The sequence below is a fragment of the Carcharhinus amblyrhynchos genome, unplaced genomic scaffold (assembly GCF_965287045.1).
Source record: "Carcharhinus amblyrhynchos unplaced genomic scaffold, sCarAmb.v2.hapA chromosome_122, whole genome shotgun sequence".
NCBI classification, from domain to species: domain Eukaryota; kingdom Metazoa; phylum Chordata; class Chondrichthyes; order Carcharhiniformes; family Carcharhinidae; genus Carcharhinus; species Carcharhinus amblyrhynchos.
Window position 1 is genome coordinate 133,023 of NW_027649862.1, and position 22,084 is coordinate 155,106.

At 45.6% G+C, this 22,084-nt stretch overlaps 1 protein-coding gene across 2 annotated transcripts in view; it reads left to right on the forward strand.

Annotated features, from left to right (window-relative positions):
• The window catches only part of ash1l (ash1 (absent, small, or homeotic)-like (Drosophila)), a 245,067-nt gene that overhangs the window by 87,789 nt on the left and 135,194 nt on the right, over positions 1–22,084 (forward strand). The window lies entirely within an intron of this gene.

The following is a 22,084-nucleotide window of genomic DNA, read 5'->3' on the forward strand; positions in this document are numbered from 1 at the left end:
TTGGGTTCGGACATAGCTCGGCACAACATTGAGGGCCGATGGGCCTGTACTGTGCTGTACTGTTCTATGTTGGGACATGCTTGGAGAGCTAGTTGGCTCTCTCCTGTTTCTGTGTTGATTTGTTAGTTCAGTATAATTGGATAATACCCATTTGTTTTCATTCCTTTTCCGAGTTATTTCTGTTGTGAATTGAGTCAGAGTATGTTGCTACGTTTCCTCAATTTTTCCCAGCATCCTATGGTGACAGAGTTTGTCTTATTAGTGAGCTGATTGGCCTTGTCACCTTTACCTTAACTAAAAGATCAGCAAGAAGTGAATCATGCATGGATTCTTTACTGAATTTGATTTGTGTTGTTACTAGTACGGACATTATGGTTTGTAAGATATTCTATATATGCCCCAAAGTCATTTAGAATTGCGTAATTGATATTAGAGGTTGCCAAGGATTATAGAATCATAGAATTCATACAGTTCAAAGGAAGGCTATTCAGCCCATCGAGTTTGCACTGATTCTCCAAAAGACTATCTTGCCCTCGCTCCCCATAATCCCGTACATTTACTATGACCAATCCATCTCACGTGCATATCTTTGAATATTAAGGGGCAATTCAGCATGGCCAATCCACCTAACCTGCATATTTTAACCTCGGTGGCATGGTGGCGCAATGGTTTGCACTGCTGCTTCATAGTGCGAGGGACTCAGGTTCAATTCCGGCCACTGGTCATTGCCTGTGTGGAGTTTACACACTCCCCCACGTCTACGTGGGTTTCATCCAGATGCTCCGATTTCCTCCCACAGCCCAAAGATGTGCAGGTTACATTGATTGGCCATGCTAAATTGACTCCGGAGTCAGGGGATTAGCAGGGTAAGTATCTGGTGTTACAGGAATAGGCTGGGTGGGGTTGTGGTTGGCGCAGACTCAATGGGCTAAATGGCCTCGTTCTGCACAGTAGTAATTCAATGATTTTGGACACTAAAGGCAATTTACCATGACTAATCCCCCTAACCTATACATCTTGGGCCACTAAGGGGCAATTTAGCATGGCCAATCCACTAACCAGCACATCTTTGGAATGTGGGAAGGAAACCAGAGTACCGAGAGGAAACCCAAGCAGACACGGGGAAAATGTGCAGACTCAACACAGTCACCTGGGGCCAGAATCGAATCTGGGTGCCCGGTGCAGTGAGGCAGCAGTGTTAACTGCAATTTGTATTAAAGTTGCATAGCCCTATAGATGCTTTTATTGAACGCATTCCCCACCTTTACAAACAATTGTTCTGTTCTTGAATGAACTTGAGTGACATTTGAGACGATAGGGAGGAGATAGCTGTATATAGTAAGACAATTTCCAAAAATGTTTCCAAGCAATCAGTATAGCGGGGAAGTTCACAATTCATGCATGGCATCATTTCAAAGCAGAGTATTGTGTTGTCTCGAGTCAAATCGAATGCTCCTGTGGCATCATATAAACAGAGTAGGAATGCTTTGATGCAGCCGTACTGTTTGTGATGTGTGAGATTAGTGCTGTGCTAATTCTGGAGCAAGATGATTGGAGGAGGTGCTACAAAGAGCTTCGGCACTTGGGATTTTCCTCTCCAGTGCCTCTCACGCTGAGATCTCATTGAGGGAATACTGCCTGACTCACCCATTGGAGAGAGGAAGACAAGGTTCAACCTATGCTGACTTGGATTATGGGTTAGTGAGATCACAGAAACAGTAACTGATGTGAGTCACTTGTCTGTAGTGGGGAAATAAGATACTGCTTCCACCAGAACATCGAAAGCACAATTTATTTGCTGTGCGATCTGAACAGAATTTTTGCTAAACCTTGTGTAAGACCATAGGACATAAGAACAGAATTAGGCCACTTGGCCCATCGAGCCTGCTCCGCCATTTAATCATGGCTGATATTTTTCTCATCCCCCATTCTCCTGCCTTTTCCCCATAACCCCTGATCCCCTTATTAATCAAGAACCTATCTATCTCTGTCTTAAAGACATTCTATGACCCAGCCTCCACTGCCTTCTGTGGCAAAGAGTTCCACAGATTCACCAAACCATCTAGCTGGAAAAAATGCCTCCTAATCTCTGTTTTAAAGAATCATCCCTTTAGCCTGAGGTTGTGCCTTCTGGTTCTGGTTCTTCCTACTAGTGGAAAAATCCTCTCCACGTCATCTGTATCCAGGCCTCTCAGTATTCTGTACTTCTCAATTAGATCCCCCCTCATCTTTCCAAACTCCAAACAGACCCATAAGACCTCGGAGCAGAATTAGCCACTTGCCCCTTTGAGTCTGCTCCGCCATTCAATCATGGCTGATGTTTTTCTCATCCCTATTCTCTGGCCTTTTCCCCGTAACCCTTGATCCCCTTGTTAATCAAGAACCTATCTATCTCTTTCTTAAAGACACTCAATGACCTGGTCTTCATAGCCTTCTGTGGCAAAGAATTCCACAGATTCACCACTCTCTGTAAGAAGCTTTCTGCACTTTGAACACCAGAATGGGAGGGCGAACAGCAGAGTGCAAGGCAGCCTGTACCCAGACGAATTCACAAAGCCCGCTGAAATCTTTGCTTATTTTTCCATTACTGATGTCTTGTTTGGCAGATCGCTGTTTGAGTCAGAACGTCGATAACAGGAGACAGAGTAGGCCATTTGGCCCTTTGAGCCTGCTGCACCATTCAACATGATCATGGCTGCACCTCTCTCCCAACACCATACTCCTGCCCTCTCCCCATTCTCCTTGACTCCTTTAGGCTATAGAAATCTACCCATTTCCTCCTCGAAAGCTTTTGGTGTGCTGGCCTCCATCAGTCAGGGCACTGAGTATAGAAGTTGGGAAGTTATGTTGCATTGTGCAGGACGTTGATGAAGCCGCACCTGGAATATTGTGTTCAATTTTGGTCACCTTGCTGTAGGAAAGGGGAGTTGATGGCCTAGTGGTATTATCACTAGGCTATTAATCTAGAAACTCAGCTAATGTTCTGGGGACCCGGGTTTGAATCCCGCCATGGCAGATGGTGGAATTTGATTTTAATTAAAAAAAATCTGGAATTAGGAACCTACTGATGACCCATTGTCAGAAAATCCCATCTGGTTCCCTTTAGGGAAGGAAATCTGTCCTTATCCTGTCTGGCCTACATGTAACTCCAGAGCCACAGCAATGTGGTTGACTCTCTATTCTTTTGGCCCCTGGAAAGTTTTAGTTCAGTCAGGCAGCATGGTCGGTGCAGGCTTGGAGGGCTGAAGGACCTGTTCCTGTGCTGTAATTTTCTTTGTTCTTTGTTATTAAACTGGAGAGAGTGCAGAAGAGATTTACAAGGACGTTGCCAGGAATCGAGGAACTGATTTGATTTATTATTGTCACGTGTATTGGGCTAGAGTGAAAAGTATTGTTTCTTGTGCACTATACAGACAAAGTATATCTTTAATAGAGAAGGAAATGAGAAAGCGCAGAATGCACTCGTATAGCTAGAGTGTAAAACAGTTAGAATAAAGTTTTAGAAGCATAAAATGAGTGTAAAAGATAGAATTAGAAGGTATGCTGGGCTTGCAAGAAGTCTTCCTGAGTTGTAAGGAGAGACTGGACATGCTAGGACCTTTTTCTTTGGAGACTGAGAGCTGATCTTGTAGAGGTGTATAAGATCATGAGAGGCGTGGGTGGAGTGAATGCACTCTTTTTTCCCCCAGGGTTGGGGAATCGAAAAATAGAGGGTATAGGTTTATGTTAAGAGGGGAAAGAACTAACAGGAACCTGAGGAGCAACTTTTTTACACAAAGGGTGGTACATATGTGGAATGAGCTGCTGGAGGAAGTGGTTGAGGCAGGGACATGGACAATACTGAAAAGGTATTTAGACAGATAAATGGATAGGCAAGGTTTAGAGGGGTATGGGCCAAATGCAGGCAAATGGGGTTAGCTTAGATGGGCATTTTGGTCAGCATGGACCAGTTTGGGCCAAAAGAGCCTGTCTCTATGCTGTAGATTCTATGAATATAATCAGTTGTTTGACCTCCAGATGGTAGAAAATTCCATAGGGCTCTCCACCCTCTAAGTGAAGATGCTTCTCCTTATCTCAGTCCTAAATGCCCTGCGCTTCAATGAGATTCCTCTTATTCTCTTAAATTTTAGGTGAATGCACATCCAGCTAGCCCAATCTCTCTCCATACAGTAACGCTGCCAGCCCAGGAATCCGTCCATTGAACCTTTGCTGCACTCCCTCTGCGGCAAGTACGTCCTTTCTTGGGTAAAGAAACCAAAATTGCACACGGTTATTTAGGCCTGGTCTCACCAAGGTTCTGTACAGCTGCAGTAAGATGCCCTTGCTCCTGTACACCACTCCTCTTACAGTGAAGGTCAGCATACTGTTTGCCTCCCTGACTGGTGCTGTACCCATGTGCAAGCTTTCTACTTGGAGTTGTGAATGATGAGAACGTGTGGTGCTGTTTTTGGTAGAGATGTGACCTCAGAAGTTCTGGATGTAGCAAAACTGATTGACGAAGACATCTGTGGGGTGGGGTCTGAGAGATTTGCAACTGCTTTGAGTAGGAATTTCTAGAAAGCACAGGCTGAAGGATATTGAAAGAAGGCAGGAATTTTGGATGAATCCATCAGAATGAAGACAGGCTTCTCTTTCATCTTTTCCTGCTAAGAAATCTCTCAACACCAGGTTGAAGTACAACACATTTATTTAGTAGCACGAGCTTTAGGAGCACTGCTCCTTCATCAGATGAGTTGATTCACCAGATGGTACCTTGCCCACCCCAGATTAGCAGGGTAGATAGGTGGGGTTATGGGGAATGTGGTTGGTGCAGATTCAATGGGCTGAATGGCCGCCTCCTGCACTGTAGGGGATCCTGTGAAAGGTTGTAATCTGAGCTTCACTTGCTGAGGTCACTAGAACCTGCAAATTAAATTGCAACCTTATTTCTTTCACTGCTAGTTTACAGAAATCACTGGGATGGGACATAAATTGTCTGGAGATAATTTTGCTGTTCGTGTGTGCTGTAATGTGATTTCACTGGTCTTGGGGCTTTACAGAAATCACTGGAGTGATACAGAAATTGACTGGAGATAATTTTGCTGTCACAATGTGCCGCCGTGTGATTTTCACTGGGGGTTTGGGAATACGAGGCAATGCTTGATATTTATCAAATGTCTCCATTCTCAAGGGGGAGGTTCATACAGGAAGGTTTGGTGTGAAATTCAATGCGATATATTTTGAGAAAGGGAGCAGCTAAAATGTTCTGTATCTCTTCCTTGTCTGCAGCGTCTGCTGCTGAGTAAATGTAGGATCTCTGGGGCTTTGCTTTGTGTCTGATAACCAGTCCATTGATGTTGCTGGGAATTGGTGCCTCATACTGACCTGCAAACAGGTCTGGAGCTGGGTAATGGTTGAAGAGGTGTTGGGGAGGATGTTGTGTAGAGTCGTCAAATCATTCAGGGTGGCACAGTGGTTAGCACTGCTGCCTCACAGTGCCAGGGACCTGGGTTCGATTCCCAGCTCAGGGTCACCGTCTGTGCAGAGTCTACACGTTTTCCCCGTGTCTGTGTGTGTTTCCTCCGGGTGCTCTGGTTTCCTCCCAAGGATGTGTCCAAGGATGTGCAGGTTAGGTGTGTTGGTCATGCTAAATTGTCCCTTTGTGTCAGTGGAGACCAGCTAAAGTACATGCGTGAAGTTATAGGGATAGGGCCTGAATGGGATGTGGTCAGTGTGGACTTGATGGGCCGAGTGTCCTCCTTCTGCACTGTAGGATTCTATGATTAAAAGGAGGCCATTTGTCCCATCATGTTCATGCTACTGCTGAGTACTCCTGAGTGATGCTGTGTGAATTGATGAAGAAATTTGTTGTTTTGGCTGATTGCAATTCCATAACGAGGCCTTTTTTTAAAAAGATGTTTCTAGCAAAGTCAGTGGAGTTTCTGAGTCAAGTACTACTTTCCACAGCTAATGTTGCAAGAGTTAAGAAGCCTCACGACAGCAGGTTAAAGGCCATCAGGCTTATTTGGTAGCATGAGCTTTCGGAGTGCTGCTCCTTCATCAGATACCACAAACCACCACTCACCTGATGAAGGAACAGCGCTCGGAAAACTCGTGATCCCATATAAACCTGTTAGACTTTACCCTGGGATTGTGAGACTTCTTACTGAGCCCACCCCAGTCCAACGCCGGCACCTCCACATCATACATTGCAAGAGGAACTGAATCATTAACTTCTGGCCTTGATGGATTGGGTTTTCCAACTGGGGGGCCTTTTAAAGGAGGAATTATATGTGCAGTTTGTGAATGTGGGAATGTTGCAATCTCCTATCGGTTCAGGATGTTTGCTGAATTGCTGTAGAGACAAGGCTGTGACATGTAGCCTTTGAACGAGCAGGACATGAGCTATTGAAACCCTGAATAAAACCAGCTGGACTGATCAAAAACCTTGCAGTGAAGTCTTTCATTGGCACCAAGGTGCCACACCAATGTGGACTCGGGTCAGCACATGTCCATCAGCTTCCCCACGGCACCCGTTCACCATGCTGCACGTCAGCCCTGCTGTCCATACTCAATAAGAAGTCTCACAACACCAAGTTAAAATCCAATAAGTTTATATGATGGTAAACCCACAAGCTTTTGGAACGTTGTTCCTTCGTCAGGTGAGTGGAAAGTTCTGATCAGGGCATATAAAGGCACACACAGTTTACAGAATACTGATTAGAATGTGACTCTTTACAGCTAACCTGTTATTCAAGTCTTAAAGGTGCAGACAGTGTGAGTGGAGATAGCCCTAAGCATAGGTTAAAGAGATGTGTATTGTCTCCAGACAGAACAATAAGTGAGATGTTACAAGTTCTGGCAAGTCACGGGGGTTACAGGTAGTGTGATATGAACCCAACATCCCGGTTGAGGACATCCTCGTGTGTGGAACTTTGCTATCAGTCTCTGCCCTGTTGTGTGTCGCCGACTGCTGAAGTGTTTGCCAACAGGAAGGGAGCTGTCTTGCGTGGTGATTGTCGAGCAGTGTTCATTCACTTCAGCGGTCATGGGCATTCGGCCTCTGACCTTCAGGTAAGCGTCTCCAAGGTGGCCTTCACGGTGCACAACAGCGCAGAGTTGCTGAGCAGAGACTGATAGCCAAGTTCCGCACATGTGAGGACGGCCTCAACCGGAATCTTGGGTTCATGTCACACTATCTGTAACCCCCATGACTTGCCTGAACTTGTAACATCTCACTTACTGTCCTGTCTGGACATCTCTTTAACCTATGCTTAAGGCTATCTCCACCTACATTGTCTGCACCTTTAAGACTTGAATAGCAGGTTGGCTGTAAAGAGTTGCATTCTAATCAGTATTCTGTAAACTGTGTGTGCTTTTATATGCCCTGATTAGAACTTTCCACTCACCTGACAAAGGAACAGTGTTCCGAAAGCTTGTGGGTTTACCATCATATAAACCTGTTGGACTTTAACCTGGTGTTGGGAGACTTCTTACTGTGTTTACCCCAGTCCAATGCCGGCATCTCCACATCATGATGTCCTTACTCAATGAACATAAGAACATAAGAAATAGGAGCAGGAGTAGGCCATCTAGCCCTTCGAGCCTGCCCCGCCATTCAATAAGATCATGGCTGATCTGTCGCTGCTCAGTTCCACTTTCCCGCCCTCTCCCCATAACCCTTAATCCCCTCTCTTATCAAAAACCCATCAACCTGCGTCTTAAAAATATTTAGCGAGGCAGCCTCCACCACTTCAACGGGCAGAGAATTCCAGAGATTCACCACCCTTTGAGTGAAGAAGTTCCTCCTCAACTCCGTTCTAAACCGCCCCCCTTTTATCTTGAGGCTGTGCCCCCTAGTCCTACTGTCTTTTTTGAGCGGGAAGAGTCTCTCCACCTGTATCCTATCCATCCCATTCATTATCTTATACGTCTCAATGAGATCTCCCCTCATTCTTCTAAACTCTAACGAGTACAAGCCCAGTTTATTCAGCCTCTCCTCATAGCTCAACCCCCTCAACTCCGGTATCAGCCTAGTAAACCTCCTCTGCACTCCCTTCAAGGCCAAAATATCTTTGCGCAGGTGCGGTGCCCAAAACTGCACACAGTACTCCAGCTGCAGCCTCACCAATGCCCTATACAGCTGCAGCAAGACCTCCCTACTTTTATATTCAATCCCCCTCGCTATGAAGGCCAGCATCCCATTCGCCTTCCTGACCAACTGCTGCACCTGCAAGCTGGGTTTTTGCGACTCATGCACAAGGACCCCGAGGTCCCTATGCAGCGTCGCCTGCTGCAGTTTTTCGCCCCGTAAGTAATAGTCCTTCCTACCATTCTTCCTACCAAAGTGGACCACCTCACACTTGCCAACATTAAATTCCATTTGCCATTTCCTGGCCCATTCGCCCAGCCTATCTAGATCCTTCTGCAGACTCTCCACACCCTCCGCACAATTTGCCGTTCCCCCAATCTTGGTGTCATCAGCAAATTTCGACACCCTACACTCGGTTCCCTCCTCCAGATCATCTATATAAATGGTAAAAAGCTGAGGCCCCAGCACCGACCCCTGTGGCACTCCACTAGTCACCATCCGCCAATCCGAATAGCACCCGTTGACCCCCACTCTCTGCCTCGTATTTGACAACCAATCCTCTATCCACGCTAACACCCTACCCCCAACTCCATGTCCCTTGACCTTCTGCAATAACCTCTTGTGAGGTACTTTGTCAAACGCCTTCTGAAAATCTAGAAAGACCACATCCACCGGCTCTCCTGTATCCACCACCCTAGACACATCCTCATAGAACTGCCAGGAAACTGTCCTCCGATATCAGTATTTGAAGCAGAAACTACCTGTTCGACTGCCAGGTGCTGGAGATAAAGACTGTAAAGTCTGTCCGCTGTGCACTTGGAACTGCCCTAAACTTTGTGGAAATAACAAGTTTGGGTAAGAGTTGGTAATGTAACAAAAGGAGGAGGCTGCCCTTGGTACACCCATGTGTACAAGTCTGAACAGTGTCTATCTGATCCATATGCACATTTGGTATTAGCCAGTCTCTAGTAGAGTGTTGATCATCTAAGCACCCAAAAAGTTTGTTTATTCGTCGCAAATAAAGCAAACATTAACACTGCAATGAAGTTACTATGAAATTGAGTTGTCACACTCCGGCACCTGTTTGGGTACACTGAGGGAGAATTTAGCATGGCCAGTGCACCCTAACCAGCATGTTTTTCAGACTGTGGGAGGAAACCGGAGCACCCAGAGGAAACCCACGCAGACACGGGGAGAACGTGTAGACTCCACACAGACAGCGACGTGAGGCCAGGAATCGAACCCGGGTCCCTGGCGCTGTGAGGACACAGTGCTAACAGCTGTGCCAATGTGCTGCCCACATTGCCATCACACTGCAAAAATCCCTGAACTGGAAAGGATAAATATTAAATTGTTTCTAATCTCTTTTGCAATACTATTTCTTTTGCTCTGGCCTTTGGAGATTGGCATGTCATCGTTATGATCTTATTCGATTTGTAGTGCTGTAACACCAAATTATTATTGTGCATCCTTTGGTCATTCTGTGTGTACTGCAGGTTCATATAGTAGTACATCCAGTACAGTTAAGTTTCTGTTCAGCGATGATCCCTGTGATGTTGACGGTAGTGATGATTTTTCATTTAAAATTCTTATTCATTTGTGGGACATGGGAAGCATTTATTACCCATCCCTAATTGCTCAAGAGCTGTTGAGAATTAATCACATTGCCATGGCTCTGGAGTCGCATGCAGGCCAGACTAGGGTAAGGACGGCAGGTTTCCTTCCCTAAAGGGAACCAGATGGGTTTTTCCGACAATGGGTCATCAGTAGATTCTTAATTCCAGATATTTTTTATTGAATTCAAATTCCACCATCTGCCGTGGTGGGATTCGAACCCGGGTCCCCCAGAACATTAGCTGAGTTTCTGGATGAATACTCTAGCGATAATCCCACTGGGCCATTGCCTCTACTTGCTGGAGAGTGTCATTGCCTGGCATTTGTACAGCTCAAATACAACTTGCCACTTATCAACCCAGACCTGGGTGTCGTCCAGGTCTTAGTCCAAGTGGGCACGGACTGCTTCAGTATCTGAAGAGTTGTGAGCGGAACGGAATATGACAATTATCAGTGAATTAGTCGTATTGTAACCGGTTCCTCCAAGAGTGACCATTGACATTGACATTGGGTGTGAAAAGTGTTCTTTTCATCACTCACTTTAATGCCAGCCAGCTATTGATGAGAGAAGAGTTTCTGCTATTGGCACTGCTCCCCAGTGTAACCACAGCAAGTTAAGGTCACAACTTGGAAATACCACAGTTGGTAATCTCATCTGTTGCCACACCTTTGGGCAGTTATTTTCAGAGCAGTGTCAGTCTGCCTTGGCGTTAGCCCATCTTCTTGCGGAGATGCCTATGTGAGGTGAGATTCTAAGATGGAGCGGGGATTTAAAACAAGAGGGAACAGTTGTAACCTTGCTGCAGAAAATAAATGAGACTAATTCTTTCCTCGTGTACATTAGCCAAACTTCCAACTGTGCTTGTAGCCCATTCTAATCTTGGATAGACTCATGCCGAAAGTATGCTTATTCATTAAAGGTTGGCAGCATGTCCCGGTAATTATTCGCATGCTGAGACAGCTTGTGGCAATGGTGGCTTCAAGTTATCAGAAATCTGCTCAACCACAGCTGAGTCACTGTGGTCAACAGAAATAACAAAAGCATGACTTGTGTCAGTTTGCAATACAGACAGTAGTGAGTGGTTAGGAAGTGCCAGGGCTCCCTTTCACTTGCACAGAGATTTGAGTTGAGAAGGTTGTCGTACTAATGGAGTGCAAATGTTTTTCTTTTCATACCAGTGTCTTTTACACACCCACACACAGCTTCTCATTTAGCCCATGTCACTGATAGTTATTTTTAGTCTCCCCCACTCCAGTCACTCCCCACCCATTAACCCTGTGGTACAAACATCAGCCATTTGGCCCTTGGCTTCTGCTCCACCATTCAATAGATCACAGCTGATCTGTTTTGTTTCAAGTTCTACGTTCCCATTTTCCCTGATAACCTTTGATATCCTCCCGCCCTCACCAACAAGAATCCATCTAACCCCCACCTTAAAAATATTCAGGGACCCTGTTCCACCACCTTCTGAAGCGTAGTTTCAAAGTCTCAAAACACACCCTATTTTGAGAGGCATAGATCACCGAGATAGTCAACATCTTTTCCCAAAGGTAGGGAAGCCTAAAACTAGAGGGCATAGCTTTAAGGTGTGTGGGGAAAGATACAAAAGTGTCCAGAAGGGCAAATTTTTCACAGAGGGTGGTGAGCCTCTGGAATAAGCTGCCAGAGGCAGTAGTAGAGGTGCGTGCGATTCTGTCTTTTAAAAAGTATTTAGACAGTTACATGGGTAAGATGGGTATAGAGGGATATGGATCTAATGTGGGCAATTGGGACAAGCTTAAAAAAAAGGGTGGCATGGACAAGTTGGGCTGAAGGGCCTGTTTCCATGCTGTAAACCTCCTGACTCTCAAAACATTTCTCCACCTATATCCTAAAAGGGACAACCCCTAATTTTAAGACAGTGACCTGACATTCTGGACTCCTCCACAAGAGGAAACATCCTTTTCCCACCCACCTTGTCAAGACCGTTCAGGATCTTTATAAGTTTCAATCAAGTCATCCTCTGCCCCACTCTTCTAAACTCCAGTGGAAACAAGCCCCCAGTCTGGCCAACTGTTCCTCCTTAGACAACCCATTCCAGATACCAATCTGGTAAACTTTCTGAATCTCCTCTCAAGCAATGCATTTACACCCTTAATAAGGAGACGAAAACTGCACACAGTATTTGAGTTGTGATCTCACCAATGTCCTATGTAACATCCTCACTTTGATGTTCAGTTCCTCTTGTAGTAAAGTATAGCATTCCATTAGCCCTCTTATGTATTTGCTGTACCTATACATTAACTTTTACGACTCATGCACTCGAACACCTAGATCCCTCTGCGCCTTAGAATTCTGCAGCCGTTCTTTGCATGCAAAGGTGAACGGCTTCACGTTTTCCCACATTATACTTCATCTGTCAGATCTTCACCTATCCACTCAAGCAACCTATATCTGTCTGCAATCTCCTCATGTCCTCTTCACAACATACTTTCCAACCGTTCTTTTTCCGTCATCTGCAAATGCCTTCATTCTCTTCGTCTAAGTTGAGGCCCCAGTGCAGACCTCCTGTGGGACTGCATGTTCCTCATCTTGCCAATGAGGAAAAGACCCATTTATGCAGACTCTCTGTTTGCTGCCGGGTGGCTAATCATCTCTCCCTTCCAATTCATTACTGCCTACATCATGAGCTTGTATTTATCTGCAGTGAACTTTGATGTGGCACCTTATCAAATGCCTTTGAGAAGTCCAAGTACAGCACATCTACAGGCTCCCATTATCCACATCGTGTGTTACTCCTTCAAAGAAGTCCACAAAATTGGTTAAGTGCAATTTCCCTTGCTGATTTCTCCTGATTACCTTGAATTTTACAAAGTGCCCAGCTATAGCCTCCTCAAAGGTTGATTCTGTTACCTTCTATGTGACACAACATCACTCCCCACTTGAACAGAAGGGCCCAGTCTGATGGAACCTTTCCAGGATCGAGTGAATTTTGGAAAATTAACATTAACACATCTACTACCTCATTAACCACCTCTTAAGGCCTAGGGTGAAGCCCATCAGGATCTGTAGACTTGGCAGGCCATTGCTTCACCAGTTTCCTGTATACTCTGGTGATTTTAATATTACCAAGCTTCCCTCTCCCTTCTACTCCATTTGCTGCTAGGACTGCAATTATTTGTACCTGCATCAGTGAATACACTTTTGCATGCAGAATACAAAAGCAGAATATTTAGATGGAGAAGCAGGGTGGCACAGTGGTTAGCACTGCTGTCTCACAGTGCCAGGGACCTGGGTTCGATTCTCGGCTCGGGTCACTTTGTGGAGTCTGCACATTCTCCCCGTGTCTACGTGGGTTTCCTTCGGGTGCTCTGGTTTCCTCCCACACTTTGAAAGACCTGCCGGTTAGGGTGCATTGGCCATGCTAAATTCTCCCTCAGTGTACCCAAACAGGCAGTGGAGTGTGGTGACTAGGGAATTTTCACAGTAACTTCATTGCAGTGTTAATGTAAGCTGACTTGTGACACTAATAAATTTTGATAGAATATCAGATTCTGGCAGGGGTTGGCACAAACTAAGGTGTTTTCAGTTGTCAGTTACTGGTGGTTATTTTGAGGTGGCAGGGAGTTTCCTCTGCCTTCTGCTCTCGTTTGCCCGTTGTCGTTAAGTACTTTTGAAACCGGAAGTCTGTTTATTTTCTGAGAACCTCTCATGTTAAAATGGAGCTCCACGTAATCACAACTCTTTGTTGGAAGTCTGTTGCCTTGTGGTTGCTGAACTGTCAGCAATGTTAAACAAAATGAATTTGTTCTTCCCAGTTTTGCTGCTAACTTTTTCCATTGGATATTAATAATGGGGCAGAGCCCTCGGGAAGTTGGGATGTGACCTGCCCTCCTCACTCAGCTTCTGCCCTTGTTTTCTGTACCTCAAGGCAGTGCGGCTGAGGTGCACTTTTAATCCCATCAATGTGTAGAATATAATTGCTCGCCTGGATAAGCTTCTGTGTGTAGTGGGTTTGGAGTGGTGTACAAGAGGGCTAATTAAAACAGGATTTGGTATCTCTTGCCCATAGTTAAGAGGAAAAGAGATCCTTTATGTGTGTAAATATTGTATTGAGGATGTCAAACTCCATTCCTTGAGTAACGCCGTCCAGAGCCACCAATAGAATCCTAGAATTGCTCCATTGCAGAAAGCGGTTGTTCAGTCCATTGAGTCTGCACTGACTCTCTCTGATAAGAGGATCACACCCAAGTTCTCACATACTTACCACACTAATCACCCTAACCTACACATCTTTGGACACTAAGGTGGCCCAGTGGTTAGTACTGCTGCCTCTCAGCACCAGGGACCTGGGTTTGATTCCCAGCTTGGGTCACTGTCTGCAGAGTCTGCATGTTCACCCCATGTCTGCTTGGGTTTCCTCCAACAGTCCAAAGATGTGCAGGTTAGGTGCACTGGCCGTGCTAAATTCTCCTTCAGTGTACCGGAACAGACGCTGGAGTGTGGCATTTAGGGGATTTTCACAGTAACTTTGCAGTGTTAATGTAAGCCTACTTTAAGGAGCAATTTAGCACGGCCAATCCACCCTAACCTGCAAATCTTTGGACACCTAAGGGGGTAATTTGGCATGGCCAATTCACCTAACTCGCACATCTCTGGACCAAGAGGAAATCCAAGCAGACACAGGGAGAATGTGCAAACTCCACACAGTCACCCAAGTCAGGAATTGAGCCTGGCTGCCTGGTGCTGTGAGGCCACAGTGCTAACCACTGTGCCACCCTTTACTACTACTAATAGATTAGTAGCCATCTGGACGCACTCAGTTCCTTTGTTCTTGCTATGTAGACTTGATACAGAGCAGATATTTTATGCATATGAGGTAAATCATAGAATCCCTACAGTGCAGAAGGAAGCCATTCAGCCCATCGAATCTGCACTGGCTGTCTTGACAGAGCATCCTACACATGGCCCTGACTTTGTACTGTGAGGATTGGGCCTGCTGTCCCCTTTCTGTCTGGGCTGCCAAAGTAATAGGTGTTAATTCAGAAATTCTTAGCTTCTTGCAAGTGGCATGTATTTTTGTCAAATTATTACTCATCGACTTCAGTAAATTTCACCGTTGCTGCCACCTGTAAGATGCTGGAGACTTGGCAACGGGCACGGTGTCAAATCAACAGTAACCTCAGTGCAAAATACAACTCCAGACCACTCATTTGTATGAAATGCAGACACTACAGAATCATTGTAGATATTTGAACAAGAAAGAGGGCTCTTCAGCCCGTCCTGTCAGCTGGTATTGCCTCCCCTGTTATTGTTTGCCCCTCTACTTGAATCCCTTTTCCCTGTTCTTTCCCCATACACTTCTTTCTGGCCCTTAACTCCAGATGATGAGGTAGCGCCAAGGGAGATGGGATGCTGACTGAAGAATAAGAGGAGGGACGTATGACTCAGGTCAGGGAAATACACTGAAAGAGGACTTGAAGGTGTGACCCAAGATTTGAATTTAGTCTGTTGGAAGGCAGGGTACTCGAGTACGTCACTGAGGACTGAGATGCTGAACAAGTGACACCCAGTGCAGGACAGGATGTGTCCTTGTCTTGAGGTAACAAATGAAGGGCATAAGGGAAATCTTAGAATCCATACACAAGAGACCATTTGGCCCATCACATCTGCACCAACTCGCTGACAGAGCATTTCACCCAGCCCCATCTCCATGACCCCACATATTCATGCCCGCAACCCCTGCATTTTATGGCAGTTTAGCATGGCCAACCTGCCGAACCTATACATCTTTGGATACTTGGCAACAAAGCATGGCCAATCCCCCTAACCTGCATATCTTTGGATACTAAGAGGTAATTTAGCGTGGCCAATCCACCTGACCTGCACATCTTTGGACTGTGGGAAGAAACCAGAGCCCCAGAGGAAGCTCATGCAGACATGGGCGGGGGGGCAGTACACACAGTGACCTGAGGCTGGATTTGAACCTGGGTCTCTGATGCTGTGAAGCAGCAGTGCCACCTCCACCTTGAGGTAGGAGTGGAGGAGAGGCAATCTGGAAACAGGAGAACCTTGGTGAAGAGGATGCTTTGACCAAGTGTTGAAATTGTGAGCAGTTTTATTCAGAGTCGCAAAGTTACAACACAGACGAAGACCCTTTGGCCCATCGTGTCTGTGCCAAAGACCAACCACCTAACTGTTCAATATCCACCCTTAGCCCATAACCTTGTCTGCCTTGGCATCACAAATGTACATCTAAATACCTCTTTGCTGTTATGATGGTTTCTGCCTCCACCACCCTTTCAGGCAGAGAGTCCCAGACTCCCATCACCCTCTGGGTTGAAAAAAAGATTTTCTTCTTATCCCCTTTAAACTTCCTGCCCCTTCAATCAATATTCCCTAGTCATTGATTGCTCCACGAAGGAGAAAGGTTTTTTCCTGTCTATTCGATCTATGCCCTCATAATAAAATACATCTCAATTATGTGTCTCCGACCACCACCACCCCCCCACAATCCGTTTCCTCTGCTCCAAGAAAAACAACTCCAGTCTATCCAGTCCCTCTTCATAATTAAAACTTTGCAGCCCAGGCAATACCCTGATAAATCCCACCTGTACCCTTTCTAATGCTATCACATCCCTCCTCCATGTGGATTCCAGCATTGCACACAATACTCTAGCTGTGTCCTAACTGACATTTTATATAGTTCCGGTATAACTTCTCTGCTCTTGCCTTTATTAGCCCAAGCTTAGAAGTTAAATAAACCAAAAATGCCTTCTGAACCACTTTGTCCTCCTTTCCTGCTATGTTATGGGACCGGTGTATGTGCACACCAAGGCCCCTCTGATCCTCAGTGCTTCTCAGGGTCTTGCTGTTCTTCCTGTATTCCCTTGCCTTGTTTGTCCTGTCCAAATGCATCACTTCACGCTGATCTGGATTGAACTCTATTTGCCACTGATCAGCCCATCTGACCAGCCTGTCTATATTCTTCTGTAATCTCAGTATTTACAAACCCCCCCCAGCACATGATTCCTGTAGCATCCCACTGGACACAGTCTTCCAGTCAGAGAAATACCCCTCAACCATTACCCTCTACATCCTGTCACTCGACTGATTCTGGATCCAGTTTGCCAAATTTCCTTGGATCCCGTGGGCACTTACCTTTGCTATCAGTGCTATAGGTGTGACCTTGTCTAAAACCTTGCTGAAGCCCAAGTAGACTACATCGAATGCATTGCCCTCATCTGTCCGCCTGGCCACCTCTTCGAAAAATTCAGTCAAGCTGGTCAGACATGACCTCCCCTTAACAAACCCTGTCCCTCTAAGTGCTTCCAAAAGACGTGACCTCCCCTTAAAACCCTGTCTCTCCAAATGCTTCCAAAGGTTTTCCCACCACTGAGGTTATTTGATTTGATTTATTATTGTCACATCTGTTAACATGCAGTGAAAAGTATTGTTTCTTGCACACTATACAGACAAAAGAGAGGGTGCAGAATGTCGTGTTAGAGTCGTAGCTAGGGTGTAGAGAAAGATCAACTTAATGCAAGGTAGATCCAGTCAAAAGCCTGGCAGCAGCAGGGAAGAAGCTGTTCTTGAGTTGGTTAATACCTGTCCTCAGACTTTTGTATCTTTTTACCGACAGAAGAAGGTGGAAGAGAGAATGACTGGGGTGTGTAGGGTCCTTAATTATGGTGGCACCTTTGCCGAGGCAGCGGAAAGTCTAGACAGAGTCAGTGGATGGAGGCAGGCTTACGTGATGGGATATTTCATGTTTTGTCGGAAAGGGACAGGGGAAAAAAGAGTAAAGTTAATGTCTCCTTCTGATGGAGGCAATGCTGGTTTTAATTTGCTGTAAGAATGGGCTGGTGGACAGCTGGCAGACTTTGCTTGATGTGGAGATGCTGACGTTGGGCTGGGGCTGGTAGAGTTCACCTGCCCAGGGTTGAACATTCAGTCCTCGGTATCTCTTTTGGGCAGCAAAACAGAGACCAGGATAGTAAACAGATTCAAATTAAACCGGCAGCTCTAAACCAATGAAACGGTGCTTCCACTAACTTCTGTAACTGACAAACTGCGAGAGAATGATAAATATCAGTTAGTTGGAGGGAAGATGACTGCTTCTATGACTCTGTATTTGCCGCAAGAGGTAGCGCACATTGACAGACACAGTTGAAAACTTTAGCTGTGTTATATTCTGGAGTCAAAGCTTCCTATGTCAGTTAAACCACAGGTACACATGGTGCTAATTGAGTCACCATGTTCAGAGAAAAAGGAATGTGTTACATGTGACTTAGAGTCACAGAGGTTTACAGTATGGGAGCAGGCCCTTCGGCCCACCTTGTCCATGCCACCCTGTTTTTAAACCTAAGCTAGTCCCAGTTGCCCACATTTGGCCCATATCACTCTATCCCCATCTTACCCATGTAACTGTCTGAATGCTTTTTAAAAGACAAAATTGTATCAGCCTCTACTACTACCTCTGGCAGTTTGTTCCAGACACTTGCCACCCTCTGTGAGAAAAAATTGCCCCTCTAGACCCTTTTATATCTCTCCCCTTAAACTATTCCCTCTAGTTTTAGACTCCCCTACTTTTGGGCAAAGATATTGACTATCCAGCTGGCCTATGCTCATTATTTTATCGACACCTTCCATTTCTCATTATTTTATAGACCTCTAAAAGATCACCCCTCAGCCTCCTACGTACGCTCCAAAGAAACAAGTCCCAGTCTATCCAACCTCTCCTTATAACTCGAACCATCAAGTCCTGATAGCATCCTAAATGAATCCTTGCATGGGGGGGCATCAATAATTTAGGCTTCTGATTTCCAGGCGAGTTTTTCATCAAACTGACTGTGGCGCATTGGTTAGCACTGTTGCCTCACAGCACCAGGGACTCAGGTTCAATTCCGGCCTTGGGTGATTGTCTATGTGGAGTTTGCACGTTCTTCCCATATCTGCACGGGTTTCCTCCAGGTGCTCCAGTTTCCTCCCATTGTTCAAAGATCTGCAGGTTAGGTGGATTGGCTGTGCTAAATTGCCCCTTAGTGTCCAATGATGTGTAGGTCAGGGGGATTAGCAAGGCAAAAATAAGGAGTTGTGGGGAATACATCTGGCTGCGACACTCTTGTCAGAGTCAGTGCGGACTCGATGGGCTGGATGGTAGTCTTCTGCTGTGTAGGGACTCTGATTACTCAGCTATGCTGAAAAGCCCATGGAAGTTCCCAGCAGCGTGTGGTCAATACCCAGTAAACTGCTCTCTGCTAAATTCATGAGTAGGTTTAAGTCATCACTGCTCAAGCATTCTTTTGCATGTGTGAAGTAGGGGGAGGGGGAAACGTGGACAGCGACTAACACAGTCGTAAGCAATACTACTGTGCGTCATACAGCTGCAAATAAATTCCAGAAACTGGCTACTGGGCATTCGCTTTCTCTGATAAGCTGAATAAATTATTCCAGGATCATTTCAACAATCTTTATCAAAACAGCCTTCCAAACGGAAGCATTGCAAACAGGCCTGCAGCTTAAGATGAGGCACGTGCTCCAGAGAATGCCCGACACAGTCACGCTGCATCAAAGTCACAAACCAAGCCTGCAGCTTTTTAAAGAAAGGAGGGAGTTCAGTACAGATTTGAATCAATGAAACAGCTAATTACAATCTACACCAAAATATTAACTGTTCCCCTGGTAATATTCAACTCTAATCAGGAGGACAAAGCCAGAGTTTTAAACAGAGTGGCCAAACACAGGACTGAGGTAACTTTTATAAAGAGAACATGCTCATCTGATTTGGAATCTGAGGTTAAATTTTGGATAAGTAGTAAATTCCTTCAGCTGAACATCGCCGCTAGCTCTCTTGCCCTGACTACAGGAGGGTATCTGTCCCTAGCCACTCACTCAGACTGAATCCCCAACATTAACTGGGGTTCTCATAGTGTGAAAGGTTTAGGAGAGCCAAATTCTTAATATGCATTCCAAGAGAACTTGACTCAATATGTAGAGGGGGAGGGGGGATGGATGATTGGCCATGCGAAATTGCCCCTGAGTGTCCAAAGATCTGTAGATTCAGGAGATTAACGGAGGAAATACATGGGGCTAGGGGATAGAGTTTAGGTGGATTACTCTGTTGGAGAGTCAGTGAGAGTCGCAGGGCTGAATGGCCTCCTCCTGCACTCCAAGAATTCTATGATTTTAACTGAGCAAGGGGCAGAGATATATATACACTCTTAAATGATGTGAGGACTAATTGGTCTGGATTTCCATTCCTGAATCACTGTCCAATCACTTCATTATTTTGAAAAGCTAGAAATCGGATGTGTTAATGCTCTGCACTTTAGCAATGTCTTAGGTAACATGTAGTTCCTTGTGTTCTGTTGTCACAGTTTGTTTATTTATTGGTGTCACAAGTCAGTTTACATTAACACTGCAATGAAGCTACTGTGGAAATCCCCTAGTAGCCACACTGTGGCGCTTGTTCAGGTACACTGAGGGAAAATTTAGCACAGCCAATGCACCGTAACCTGCATATCTTTGGGACTGTGGAAGGAAATCAGAGCACCCGGAGAAAACCCACACAGACACGGGGAGAATGTGCTGACCCCACACAGGCAGTGACCCAAACCGGTAAGCGAACCCGGCTCCCCCTGCAAGGCAGCAGAGCCCCCCTTTGTTTGTTTTCAGTGCCTTGAGTTGTATTTCAGAGCTGGATCAGTGGAAGCCCAAATACTGTGATACCTTGTTCTAAACCAAGGTTTCACTTACAACTTTGGAGAGGCTCTAATCAAATTGATTACAAAAATAAAGTAGAAGTGTGCACAAGTTACCCATCCAAAGGTGTATAATCTGATGGAGACTTGGAGCAGTACTATTTTTATGTTGTACTAGACATTGTCTAGCAAAATTCCAGTCAGTAGCTATGGTTTAGTTCATATTTGTTTTATATGTCTGTGAAGCACCTAGGATATTTTATTGCATTAATGGTGCTATATAGCAGGAGAAGGTAATGGCCTAGTGGTATTATCACCAGATTATTAATCCAGAAGCTCAGATCATGTTCAGGGGGACCCAGGTTCGAAGCCCGCCACGGCAGATGGTGGAATTTGAATTTAATAAAAAATACCTGTAATTAAGAATCTACTGATGACCCGTTATCAGAAAAACCCATCTGGTTCCCTTTCGGGAAGGAAATCTGCCGTCCTTACCCCGGCCTGGCCTACATGTGGCTCCACAGCCACATAGCAATGTGGTTGACCCTCAGCTGCCCCTCCAAGGGCAACTAGGGATGGGTAATAATCGCTGGTCCAGCCAGTGATACCCTTGTCCCACGAATAAATGAAATCAGGCTGCTGTGTGGCTCAGTATCATTCATTTTCTGTTGAGGTGTGTGCGAGCGAGTTTTTAAATTTCACCCAGTGTTTTCTGGCAGCTTCTGTTTCGTGAGCAGCTGGAGATGGTTCAGAGGCACCACTGAATGGGAAGCCGTAGAGCTGCCATCTTCAGGTGGCCTGTATAAGCAGTAACAAAGGGTACTTGGCACTGTGGCTGCTGCTGCCAGCAGATATTTGAGTGACAGCATTGTTAAACAAACAGGTGCTAAACTATTGAAGCACTGCTTTTAATTTCATAGAATAGAATTCCTACAGTGCAGAAAGAAGCCATTGGGCCCATTAATCCAGGCCCTATCCACGTAACCCCATATTCACCCTGCTAACCTGATACTAAGGGGTAATTTAGTATGGTTAATCCACCCTAACCTGCGCATCTTTAGAGTGTGGGAGGAAACCTGTGGCATGGTGGCACAGTGGGTTAGCACTGCTGCCTCACTGCCAGGGACATGGGTCCGATTCCCGGCTTGGGTCACTGTCTGTGTGGAGTCTGCACGTTCTCCCCGTGTCTGCATGGGTTTCTTCCCACAGCCTGAAAGATGTGCTGCATTGACCGTGCTAAATTCTCCCTCAGTGTACCCAAACAGGTGCTGGAGTGTGGCCACTAGGGGATTTTCACAGTAACCTTGTTGCAGTGTTAATATAGGCCTACTCGTGACACTAATAAATAAACTTTGGCTGAGGGGCAATTATCCTGACCAATCAGCCTAACCTGCACAACTAAGGGAGAGGAAACCGGAGCATCTGAAGGAAACACGTGCAGACACGGGGAGAATGTACAGACTCCACACAGACAGTGAACCAAGCTGGCAATTGAACCTGGTTCCCCGACGCTGTGAAGCAGCAGTGCTGACCCACTGTGCCACTCAGTTCAGCAAGCCCATGGATGATGGATCTGATGATTTGTAATTATTGTCCCACTGTCATTTTACAAAAAAAAATTTTGGATTTCGTGTTAAAATCCTGTGGTATTTTAAATGCTTTTATACAGGAATAACTCCCACGATGGCTCAGAAATTAAACATGATGATAAAGATA